Consider the following 13,595-nt stretch of genomic DNA (forward strand, 5'->3'; position numbering starts at 1 on the left):
TTTACATCCTTAAAATATGTCGAAGTTGAAAGCCTTCCTTTCTCTATATTTATATTTAGGTATAGAAAATGAATATTGTTTTAACTTATTTCATGCGTGAATTTTAAATTCATGATGTTGTTGTTCATCACATTTATAGTGTGTTGTAGGTCTTCAATCGACCCTTTCCATACAATGAGAATGTCGTCTATGTATCTCTTGTAGAGGACCAGGTCTGCACCTGCAGGGCAGGAGTCCCAGAATATATTCTCCCATTTGCCCATATATAAATTGGCATAACTAGACGCAAACCTGGTCCCCATAGCTGTTCCACATGTCTGATTATAAAATACCCCTCTATCATGAAAATAGTTATGGGTAAGAATGTATGAGATTCCTTCCAAAATGAACTCTCTCTGATCTGGGCTTAATTCACTGTCTTTTTCCATGAAGTGTCTTACAGCTTCTATACCTAGGTCGTGCGGAATGCTCGTATAAAGAGCAGTCACATCACAGGTGGCTAGGATATAGTAGTTATTCCATTCCAATCTATTCAGTACATTCAAAACCTCCGTCGAGTCCCTTAGGTAGATTGGGAGATTTTGTACGTATTTCTGAAGTCTCTTATCAATGTATTCGGATAAGTTACACGTGATTGAACCAATGCCTGATATAATAGGCCTACCTGGGGGATTAGTCAGCCTTTTGTGTATTTTCGGAAGGTAGTAGAATACAGGTATTCTCGGATTTTTAGTAGATATATACCTGTATTCCTGGTTGTTAAGTATACCTCTCTTTTTTGCTGACACAAGCATTGAGTCTAGTTGTTTTTTATAACTTTCTGTGGGGTCTGAATCTAAGATTTCATAGGTTTCAGAATCTCCCAGAATCCTATCTGACTCCTTGTTGTAATCTTCTTTATTTAAGATCACAATATCCCCACCCTTCTCGGCTGGTTTCACTATAATCTCCTTATTCTCCTCCAACCTTTTGATGGTGTCTATTTGGGTTTTAGTCAGGTTATGATGGAATTTTTTGAGGTATGTGTTATTTAGTTTCTTTAAGTCATCACAGACTACATTTTCAAAGGTTTCAATATGTGGCCCTTTATGTGCAATAGGGAAAAAAGTGGATTTTGGTTTAAGATCTGTGTATGTTAACTTTTCTTGTATCTGATCTCCCATTATCCTTGTGTTTGTATTATTATGTGTCATCTGTTGGTAATTTTGTTTTTCTAATGCAGATTTGCAAAAAAATCTCTTAAGAGTTAGTTTTCTTACTAACTGTTTAACATGCGTATAGGTCTGGAATTTATCCAGCCCCCTTAATGGAGCATATGATAAACCTAAGGATAGTACTTCAATATCCTTGGAATTTAGACTTGTGTTACTCAATTTGTATATCCCTTTGTGTTTTGAGTCACTAGTTGAGGGACATATAGTGGCTTCGTTCTCTTGTTCTTCATGTATCTGTAAGGATTTTTTAGTTTTCCTTCGTATCTTTATCCCTGCTCTTCTGCCTCTGTGGTTTTTCTTTTTTGATTTTAGTTTGGGGATTCCTCTGTGTCCTGTGTTCTGTTTTTTCTCTTTGACTGTTTGTTTCTGTCTATGAGTGTCAGATTGCCCTCCCCTAAAAAATGATGGCTATTTTGGTCAGGTATAATTCCTGGTGAAGGATTATTTGCATGTTTCAAGATTGTTGGGGTAGGACTATTTGTATCATCATAATATCTCAGATGTTCGAATCTGTTTGTGATAGGTGTAGGAGTATCCACCCAGTCCTGTCTTGGTCTCATATGTGTATTACTAGGGGGATGACTTTGGTTGTTTTCTCTAAAATGTACTTTTGGGTACATGTGTTTGTATCCTTGTCTATATCCATAATTTGTGTTATGGTTATCCCTATTTCCATAGGTATCCCTACTTTCATAGGATGGGAATCTGGTCTGATATCTGTTATTAGAATGTATAGGTGACCTACCTCTAAAACCTTCATCTCTTGCTAGATAGTGGGATGGTATCTCCCTATGGTAACCATGTCTCGGCTGGTTCTCATGTCTTTGATGTTGGTTCTTATGATGGTATGGGTAGTGTCTATACTGTAAGGGTCTGTTATATGGATATTTTACCTGTTCCCAGTCATCTGTATTCCTGGGTCCCACCTCAACCATTAGTAGCCTAAGGACTGATATTAATTTTGATATAGTCCAGGCCTTAAACAAAGATACCAGCCAGACTGATGAGGAGGTGGTAGATATTGATGCAACCTTTAAGACTCTGGAGAAACTATTGATATCTGAAACCAAATACACTGCTGAAATTTCCTTTTTAAGGAAATGTTTAGAATTAAACATTATCCCCAAAGGTTTGACAATACAAAAAAACTGTTCATTCAATATTGAGAGTCAGGAGTTTGCTAACAGATGGGAGACCGCAATTAAAGAGATTTCACACAAACTGATGCAGATAATTATAGACTATCATAGTTATTTACTAGTTGGTTTAGACAAAAAACATAAAAGAAAAAGAAAGTAAGATGGAGCATATCAAAGACCTCAGTGTATTCAAAACGAAACAGGAGCAATTATGCTCCAAAATCAAAAAGATTAAAGATGATATTATCTCTAAGAAAACAAAGAAAATACATAGAGATCTGAACATAGCCATCCAGAGTAGAGAAGACCCTATCTCAGTGAGTGAACCAAACACAGAGAGTAACACCCCACACATGGAAGAAGAGTCGACGACAGTAGCTCCAAGGGGTAATAGAAATAGAGATAAAAATAAGAATCAAAACTCACATAACCAAGGGGGACATAGCAACAATTACTCTACATTTCAGAACTGGAATGGTAACACTTTCTATGATAGAAATCATCATAGACTCAGGGATAAGTACCATAGAGATCCAACCAAATCCAGGGATTCCTATAGGGGGACTACAGAGATCATTTCAGACCCAGGAATACAGATGACTGGGAACAGGTAAAATATCCATATAACAGACCCTTACAGTATAGACACTACCCATACCATCATAAGAATCAACATCAAAGACATGAGAACCAGTCGAGCCATAGGGATATACCATCCCACTATCTAGCAAGAGATGAAGGTTTTAGAGGTAGGTCACCTATACATTCTAATAACAGATATCAGATCAGATTCCCATCCTATGAAAGTAGCGATACCTATGGAAATAGGGATAACCATAACACAAATTATGGATATAGACAAGGATACAAACACATGTACCCAAAAGTACATTTTAGAGAAAACAACCAAAGTCATCCCCCTAGGAATACACATAATATGAGACCCAGACAGGACTGGGTGGATACTCCTACCCCTATCACAAACCGATTCGAACATCTGAGATATTATGATGATACAAATAGTCCTACCCCAACAATCTTGAAACATGCAAATAACCCTTCACCAGAAATTATACCTGACCAAAATAGCCATCATTTTTTAGGGGAGGGCAATCTGACACTCATAGACAGAAACAAACAGTCAAAGAGAAAAAAATCAGAACACAGGACACAGAGGAATCCCCAAATCAAAATAAAAAAAGAAAAACCACAGAGGCAGAAGAGCAGGGATAAAGATACAAAGGAAAGCTAAAAATTCCTTACAGATACATGAAGAACAAGAGAACAAAGCCACTATATGTCCCTCAACTAGTGACTCAAAACACAAAGGCATATACAATTTGAGTAACACAAGTCTAAATTCCAAGGATATTGAAGTACTATCCTCAGGTTTATCATATGCTCCATCAAGGGGGCTGGATAAATTCCAGACCTATACGCATGTTAAACAGTTAGTAAGAAAACTAACTCTTAAGAGATTTTTTTGCAAATCTGCATTAGAAAAACAAAATTACCAACAGATGACACATAATAATACAAACACAAAGATAATGGGAGATCAGATACAAGAAAAGTTAACATACACAGATCTTAAACCGAAATCCACTTTTTTCCCTATTGCACATAAAGGGCCACATATTGAAACCTTTAAAAATGTAGACTGTGATGACTTAAAGAAACTAAATAACACATACCTCAAAAAATTCCATCATAACCTGACTAAAACCCAAATAGACACCATCAAAAGGTTGGAGGAGAATAAGGAGATTATAGTGAAACCAGCCGACAAGGGTGGAGGTATTGTGATCTTAAATAAAGAAGATTACAACAAGGAGTCAGATAGGATTCTGGGAGATTCTGAAACCTATGAAATCTTAGATTCAGACCCCACAGAAAGTTATAAAAAACAACTAGACTCAATGCTTGTGTCAGCAAAAAAGAGAGATATACTTAACAACCAGGAATACAGGTATATATCTACTAAAAATCCAAGAATACCTGTATTCTACTATCTTCCGAAAATACACAAAAGGCTGACTAATCCCCCAGGTAGGCCAATTATATCAGGCATTGGTTCAATCGAGTGTAACTTATCCGAATACATTGACAAGATACTTCAGAAATATGTACAAAATCTCCCATCCTACCTAAGGGACTCAACGGAGGTTTTGAATGTACTGAATAGATTGGAATGGAATAACAACTATATCCTTGCCACCTGTGATGTGACTGCTCTTTATACGAGCATTCCGCATGACCTAGGTATAGAAGCTGTAAGACACTTCATGGAAAAAGACAGTGAATTAAGCCCAGATCAGAGAGCGTTCGTTTTGGAAGGAATCTCATACATTCTTACCCATAACTATTTTCATGATAGAGGGGTATTTTATAATCAGACATGTGGAACAGCTATGGGGACCAGGTTTGCTCCTAGTTATGCCAACTTATATATGGGCAAATGGGAGAATATATTCTGGGACTCCTGCCCAGCAGGCGCAGACCTGGTCCTCTACAAGAGATATAGACGACATTCTCATTGTATGGAAAGGGTCAGTTAAAGACCTATAACACACTATAAATGTGATGAACAACAACATCATGAATTTAAAATTTCATGGGGCGTGTCCGAACAGCGATCTGAAGAGGTTGCATTATCTTAGAGCTCCAGCTGATTATCCAATATTCCGCCAATATCGGAAGCATTTTACAGTGTAAAATACCATCACAATCGACTAGTATCACAGAGATACTCAGAAGCACTTTTCATATCAGTTTATTTGCTGTATTCCTGACGCTGGTGTAATAAGATTGGACAATTAAGGCCTGGAGAGGCGGCTCGCAACAGGCAGCGTTACCCTCCTCGGGAAACCGAGGTAACTTGCCTGGGTCAGACACAACGGCAATAACGCCATAATACAACACATTACAACAGAAGAGAGGAGGGGAAATTTACAGAACAAAGGGGATAAACGCAATCTATAAACACGCTACTGCATGTCAAAGATGGCGACCGAACAAACAGAAGGCCCTCTAGCTCGAATAGATTGCTTCTTGGAACGGCTGGAGGATCGTTTAATGAATCTCCTAAATAAAGCACCCTGGTATTATTTGAAGCAGAGAATGGTCACTGTGGACCCTGTTGTGATCTCAGAAGGTGGGGAGGAGGCGGTTAAGAGCGCTCCTGCCGAGCCTCTCTGCCGGAAAGACTCACTGCAGGGAAAACCTCCTTTAGCTGATCTGAAGCCTTTAAGCTGTGAGACGACACTACAGAGGAATAAAAACACTCTTATGGCTATTATCTCCCAGGATAAAGGGCACATCTCATCAATTCAACAGAGCATTCACGAGAATAGGGGGCCGCAAGCACCCGTAAAAGAACCATATGTGACTACGTCATTGTTTGTGCAGTCTCCTGCGGACATTGGTATCTTGCCGACTGCTAAGAACTCCACAGGTACTGTGCCCTTGTGGGGGCTTAGTGCACACAACAGTACTGCATACACTCTGCTTGTCGGCATACCCTTGGCCGGTCCCCATGTCTTCTATATGCTGCACTTGAACCTACCTATATTTGCTAAGGGCCGAGTCTATGATACAACCCTGGGAGTCAAAGCAGCCTCGCCTCTGAGTCCAGAGAAACAGGAGCTTGCACAATTCCCTGCTAATGCAATACTAATTCCCTTTTTTATCTCCATGAAAGGGGGTTCTCGATCTTCATGCAGCCCTTTTTAAAATCTACTGTTCTTTTTCCTACAATTGGAGAGGGCTAACTCACAGCTTTTCCTTTTATTAAGTAATGCAACACACTGTTGGTTTGTAATAGTTCCAATCTGGTTATTTTAGTTTTTGGCAGTTTAGTGTGTATTACCTTGTTTTGTTTTATTTTTGCTCACAGGTCTATCCCAGCAATGTTAGTAGTTATTAATAGTTTAGCTAATAATTACATGACATCTGTTTACATACCACTATATACAGTATTATAAAATGGTATGGAAACCCCATTGCTCAAAATTAATCCTTATGTTATCCTTGATATTGTTACTACTGGTTATGTGGTGTATGAAAGATTGGCGCCCAAAGCATGCTGGTAAGAAATCTCAGACAAACCCAACTTTTACTATACTGCTATAAAGATGTAGGTCTTATAATATATGGGAAATTATAATAGACAGGTACATGTGACCACTGGAACTCTGTGTCCTAGTTGGGATTTGCGGTTGTGGCCTGCGGCTGGGGCCATGATGGTGAATAGTGTCCTGATTGCTAAACCAGGAGTCATGAACTGTTTAAAGCTTTAGATTATAAGATTTCAGACCATAAGAATACAATGATATAAATCATAAAAGCTCAAGTTACCGATAGTAAGATCCAGTGCTATAACCAGAATATCCCTGCAGTATACAATAGGTTAACATTTTTTTTTTCTCTCTCTTCTATGTATTACTCGTGTTAGATATATAAGAGGTATGTGTTAGTACTTTTTAAAGGGAAAAAAAAACAAAAACGTGTTTCTTGCATTATGAATTTAAAATTCACGCATGAAATAAGTAAAAACAATATTCATTTTCTAGACCTAAATATAAATATAGAGAAAGAAAGGCTCTCAACTTCGACATATTTTAAGGATGTAGACTGCAGTAACTACATCCATCAAACCAGCTGTCATCATCACAGATGGAAATCGAACATCCCCAAAGGACAGCTCATGAGGATTAGGAAGAATTGCTCTGACATTGTCAAATGGAAAGAACAATCAGAGATTCTTAAAGAAAGGTTTTTGGATAGGGGATACGATGAAAAAATTATAAACAAAACAATAGAGGAGGTGGAAGCAATGGATAGAGAGTCCATGCTAAGATACAAAGACAGAAACCTAGATAAGGATACCACCATACAGGTGCCTTTTATCACTGAATATAGTGAGAACAGATTCCTAATAGAGAGAATCATAAAGAAACACTGGCACTTCCTCAAAGAGGACACTATCATTGGTAAGGATCTAAATGAATCCCCTAAGTTCATATACCAAAAAACAAAAAATCTAAAAACAATGATTGAACCAAGCATTCCTACAACCACCAAAAAGAATAAAATAAATGATATATTTGGTAAACCACTAAAAGGCTTTTTTCCATGTTACTCATGCAAAGCTTGTAAACATGGTAAGAAAGGACATACCTTTAAATCAAAGGTTACACATGAGTCTTTCGAAATGAAAGAGGTGATTAGGTGCCAAGATACAGGCATCATATATTTGATAGAATGCTGGTGCGGATTACAGTATATAGGGCAGACATCCAGGAAACTTAAAGACAGGATCCGCGAGCATTTGCTGCAGATAAAATGGGGAAAAGAAGACTTCCCTTTATACAAGCACTTCAAAGAAGTTCACAATGGAAACAGTAAAACTTTCAGATATATGGGTATTAGCAAACCAATGAAACACTGGAGAGGTAGGGATTTTGAAAAACAACATATTTTCTATTATACATATAGGCTCACTGAACTCATTCTCTAAAAATACCCCTAGAAAATATATATACATAGTAGTATCTTCTCTACAAACAATTATGCAAAACCATCCTCTATATATATAATAATACCATAGCAGATTATAATGGACATATTATACTTCCATCCAATTATCCTACAATATATTTTTTCTACTATTTTCTCTTTTTTTTTTTCTCATCATAATTTTTTACATTTTTAATTTTTTAGTTTTACGTGCAAAGCACAAATTGTCTCTGGCTTGTAAGCAATATTGCTCTCAAAACAGCGCTACCCATAAGGCAAAAAGAAAACTCCTTTCTACGTTTTTTCCCCCACTCACAGAATATAGCGCACCAATCTGTTTACATAAATGTATATATACTCGTACACTCAGCTCTTCTAATATTTGTGTGTCGTACTATATATGATATATGGAATTCAACTATGGCCGAAATCTGCCACTTTTCTATTTATGCATAAAGTCAACAATAAGCAAATTAAGGAGGTGCTTACACACTTTCTTAGGATACAAGCTATGCTATAAAAAGAGCAACAAGGACACTAGGCAAATCAGAAGTTTTAGAAAGGTCCACGACCGAAACGCGTTACTTCTTTTGGCAACATTGAGCCACCGTAGTCTGTGACGTCAGACTACCACTACCAGCCAACTAGTGAGGATGGGAATTACCCTGCTTCTAGACGCTAGACAAAGCGTCACATCTACATCACATCAGGCCTGTATGCTGTTCAAACAATTTAATGGTAACCTGGATTTACCATTAAGTTAAAGGAAACAGAAAAGACATTACATCTACAAACCATCAGATGTTTTCTTCAGTATCAGCACTTTAAAGGTAACCTGGTTTTACCATTACATCCGAAAAACACCTGGGAAAAATTCCTAATTTTAAATCAAGATTGGATAACTTAACGAACTTTAATCTTATCATCCAAGGTACCCCCACTATAAAGAAACGGTACTAAAATTTTCACCTGCCAAAATTTTCACATGCCAAAATCTTTACCTGTGCACAGAAAAGAACATTTTATATACATTGTTACATTGTTTTATTTTAGTTTAGTTTAATCATGCTCTGACTCATTTATGTTTATTTTCATATACTAAGGCTTGCTAACATTCTCTAAAGCCTATTACAGCTTGCTTCTCTGTACAAATGCAGAAAACTGTTTATCTTATGCAATAAGGTGATATCTTGCTCACATCCTTCTCTATCTAGCTTACACATTTTAACCCCATATTATCGTTTATTAACCCCACATTATTGTCCATTAACCTTTTATGTTTTCTAATCCATTGTGTATACTAACTATATCCGCTGTTTGTCTTTTTGCCTTTGTCATTTTTTGCTGAAAAAAAGACATAATCTTTTAACATCTGCTTTTAACATAAATTTATTTTAAGAGCCAAGGAGTATTTTTAAGTATTTTTAATCATTTTTTATCTTCTAATATCAAATAAAAGAATATTTGCTTATATATAAAATTTACTCTCTAGAGTGTTCATTTACATTTCTACTCACCTCAATAGTTTTAGCTCTAGAACCACTGATACTGGTCTATAGCGCAGGAAGATTACTCACATAAAATTTTGAAAAACAACTCCTCAAAGTGGAATCCAAGTGGATTTTTCTTTTAGACTGCACTTCCCCAAAAGGTTTCAACAGCAACACAGAAATATTCCATCTATTATGAAAAGAGTAGAGGCAACTCCACTCCGGTATATTCTTTGCCCTATACCCTACTCTACTTCCCCGCAGAGTACTTCTAAAATACTTGTGATATCATTAAGTTATTTAAGCCACTTTGGGCAATAGGTGATGAAAGTGGATTTCTTTAAGATAAATGTCATCACCTCAATGACATTACCTATCTTCATCTCCATTCTCACTCTCTATATATAAGTTGAATGTAGAGGGATACAAAGGTATATTTTTATACACTACACATGTATATTTAGGATTATATGTGTAGATATCCACCAATCTCTGGGTTAACTTATCTTTTAGTTCCTAGGTTCAATTGATTTAACTTATTTATCAGTTCCTAGGTCTAATTAATATAGCTTTTAACCTAATCTTATGGATTTTATATATATATATATATATATATATATATATATATATATATATATGTCTATTTATTTTATGAGTTTCTTCTTTTTATGTGTATTATTTTCTAATGAATATTATCTTTGCCTATTAACTTGTTACTTAATATATAAAATATGTTTATTAAACTTGCCAATTTTAGAGATTCATTTACATTTACATTTATTTACCCCTTTTTTGGGCTAATATTAATTTATATTAAGGTCTACATACACCATATAACCTGAGTTAGTGATACCATTTACTAAACTTTTAGTATAACCCACATAGAATTAGATATCTGCCCTCTTGCCGCCGATACACACGTGCCTAGCCTGAAACATATGCCGCAAAAAAGAAAGCGCATAACCGGAAGTGTACGTAAAGGATGTGACGCCACTTCCGGCCAGAACGCGCATCCGGTAACAACATCCGGTTAGCTAACACACACGGGGGACAAGTCATTGGATAAACAAAATGGAAATATATTCTCCAAGTGTTACAACACTTCCGGGGCAAGTATAACCACCTAAATATGGGCAACTACTAAATGCGAACATAGCGTTTTGGCGCAATTTTTTGAGACGCCTTATTGGCTGATAGACTTTTTTGAGGTAAGATTACCAACTGCCGATACCAATCTTGAGAAAGGTCCCTACCTGACCGAAACGCGTAGATTGATATTGGTATCACAGCTCAGGGTTATTTGGTGAGTACAATACTTATTTTGCTTGAATTCAGTAGCATTATTGCACTATGTCCATATCTTTTTCATTTTAGGATTTTGACGTCATTTCAAAGTACTCAATATCATATTTGGAAGAAGATTACTACATAATTAGGATACTCACTCAAATACATTTTTTCACATTTGGGATATAACACGCATTTTTTTTGGAATATAAAGGACTCACTTTGAATAGGATCGTTACACCTATATAAATCATTCTGAGGGTACATCCTCAACACCTTTCATATATATTTTTTTTAGACATTTTTATAAGATTATATTCAGGATCATTTTTTATAAACTCACATTTTTAGGTGTACACCATTTTTACTTTTTCACTTTTTTACATTTTTGGCCACTTTTTTACACATTTTTGATATATATATTTTAACTTTTAATTTTTTGATTTTTACACCGATTTTGATTTTTTGGCATTTTTTTCACACGGATTCACCATCACCACTACTTAACTATATTTCAGATTAGGATTGGATTATAATTTGGACACACCAGTTTGGGACTTCCTTACATGGACATACATTAGGTTTTATTTTTGGATATCTATCCTTGGGACTTTCTTATATGGACATACATTTGGATTTTTTCTTATCAGGTTTTATGTTATGTTAGTCATTTGAATTTCGTGATAGATTAGTTTTTATACATATCTTGTTTTTTAACAATTGTATCATTTAAATTGTTCTGAATTCATTAGACCCCTTGATATTGTATTTTATTTATTTTTCATATTGCATCAAATGTTTTTATTGTACTATTAAATTTTAAATTTTATACCTTTATAAACTTTTAGAATTTCCCTATTATTAAGGTTATTGGCTAGATTATAGTAATCCGCTAACTCGAAAGTACATATCGTGGACACCACCTTAAGCTACTTGTCCTCTAACAGGGATATTGTAGCCCTCTTGGCATATTCTATCGAAAAAGCAATACAGTCAAAGAAGCCATGTTTCTAGCGTGCTTATATATCCTATGTAAATGTTTAATGATGTACTGGTTTGCAAAGTAAACGATGTCCAGGTGTGGTTTCTTTTTGATTTGTATGTATGCAATGTGTATTAGTTGTTTTAATTTGCGCATGCTCATATCGAGTTTGTAAATGCACATATGTATTTGTGGAATGTGTATAATGGGATGATGTCATAGTGATCGTTTTTCCTAACATTCTCCAAATGTATTATCTCCAAATCTAAATGTTGAATTGTGATGGCGTCGTATTTGTTAAGTGTTGTAAATGTTTTTTCTTTGTAATAATGTTTCGTAATCGTCAATGAGAATGTTTTGTTTGTGTATCAGTGTGCAATTCTGTTTTCATTTTTTTTGTTCCGTGTTGCAGATCGCAACATATTTTCCTATTCCTCTTTTAGTGTATTTGTTGCGTAGTATTAGTTGTTTTCGATTATGAATGTTGAATGCGTATGTGCTATGTTGCGTGAGCGATTGTTGTTTGTACATTTGAGCTGACTGTTTTTCTTGTCCATGTCTGTAATATGACAGAGCATTGTGTATTTCTTGTGAGATCAAGTGTTAGAAGAAAAATCTGTGTATTGTTCATTTTGCATTGATCTCTATGGGAGAATTTATTACGCGCCCGTGATTACGCTTGGTAAATAAACGCGGTCTTCGTGTTACTGCAACGCATTACAAGGTACTTTACAGACTCGTATTACCTACGTTATGAAAGGTGCGCAATGTACATAACATACACTAATTTAGCGAGCAGTCATAACGCCACAACTTGTAATCTAGCTGGTATTAAAGTACAGTTTGTTTGTTTTTAAGTCTGCAGAACACTTTTTTCCAGTTTTATACTTCTTTTTTATGGAAGTTATTATTGACAGGTACCAAGCACCTACCGTTCTTGAGCAAATTGCTCTTTTTCTCCCTATCCCCTCTCTACCAATCTAATGCAATTTAGAAATGTAATTCAAACAATGCTTAATATAAGAAATAGGAATGATAATTATCTTACAGAAAATAAGTTATTTCTCTTGGAAGTAATTCTTGTAATTTTCTTGAATCAGAGCATACTGTTATTAATACTGTGTGAAGTGTGAAAGCACAAGAATGTCACAATACACTGTGATGCTCTCTGTAGAAGCTGCACAACATAAAGGTGTGGACTTGTGATTTTCCTGTCATAAATAAAACTGGAAAATAGGAAACTATTAGAATGTTTAATTTTAGCAAATTCTGTTTAAGCTACAGCTGTGAATAAAACATATGTAAAATACCTACACGTCACCTTGAACTCAAAGTTTACATTCATAAATGAATAATAACATTGTGAAACATTGATTAACAGAACCCTCAGAAGGAAAGGATCTAGGAACACAATTTAACCAGTGGCCTTAGATAAAGAATATATATTATGTATTATTTAATACATTTAGGGCTAGATTAGCTAAAGCAATATTTGTGCTCAAATGAGTAATAACAGTGCACGCTAATGTCCGCTGGTATTAAAAGTGAGGTTCAATGCGATTGTGATCTCGCGTTTGAATTGCACGGAAGCATTGCGGTCTCAGAACGTGCCTCCATAGGCTCCAATTTGACCCTCGTTCTCATACCATCTGACATGGCATGAGAACTAACGCTGGAAGGGGGTAAGTCTTGCAGCTGAATGCTAATTGCTACTGCGAGCTTGCGGTAGCAATAACCATCCACTTGTAATGGCTGGTTATTTACCCTGCGCCCGTAAATGGGTGAATTTGCACGTGATAAATTAGTGCTCCACATGTAATTTAGTCCTTTATTACTTACTAATTACTCCAGAAAAAAAATATTATGTAGATTGAAAGTATTGTATCTGTATTTTTCTGTTTCATTGTAGAGTAAATAGCAGATCTAATTAATTTCAGTCCTGTGTTCATCACATTAATTTTAGAAT

The sequence above is a fragment of the Bombina bombina genome, chromosome 2 (assembly GCF_027579735.1).
Source record: "Bombina bombina isolate aBomBom1 chromosome 2, aBomBom1.pri, whole genome shotgun sequence".
NCBI lineage: Eukaryota > Metazoa > Chordata > Amphibia > Anura > Bombinatoridae > Bombina > Bombina bombina.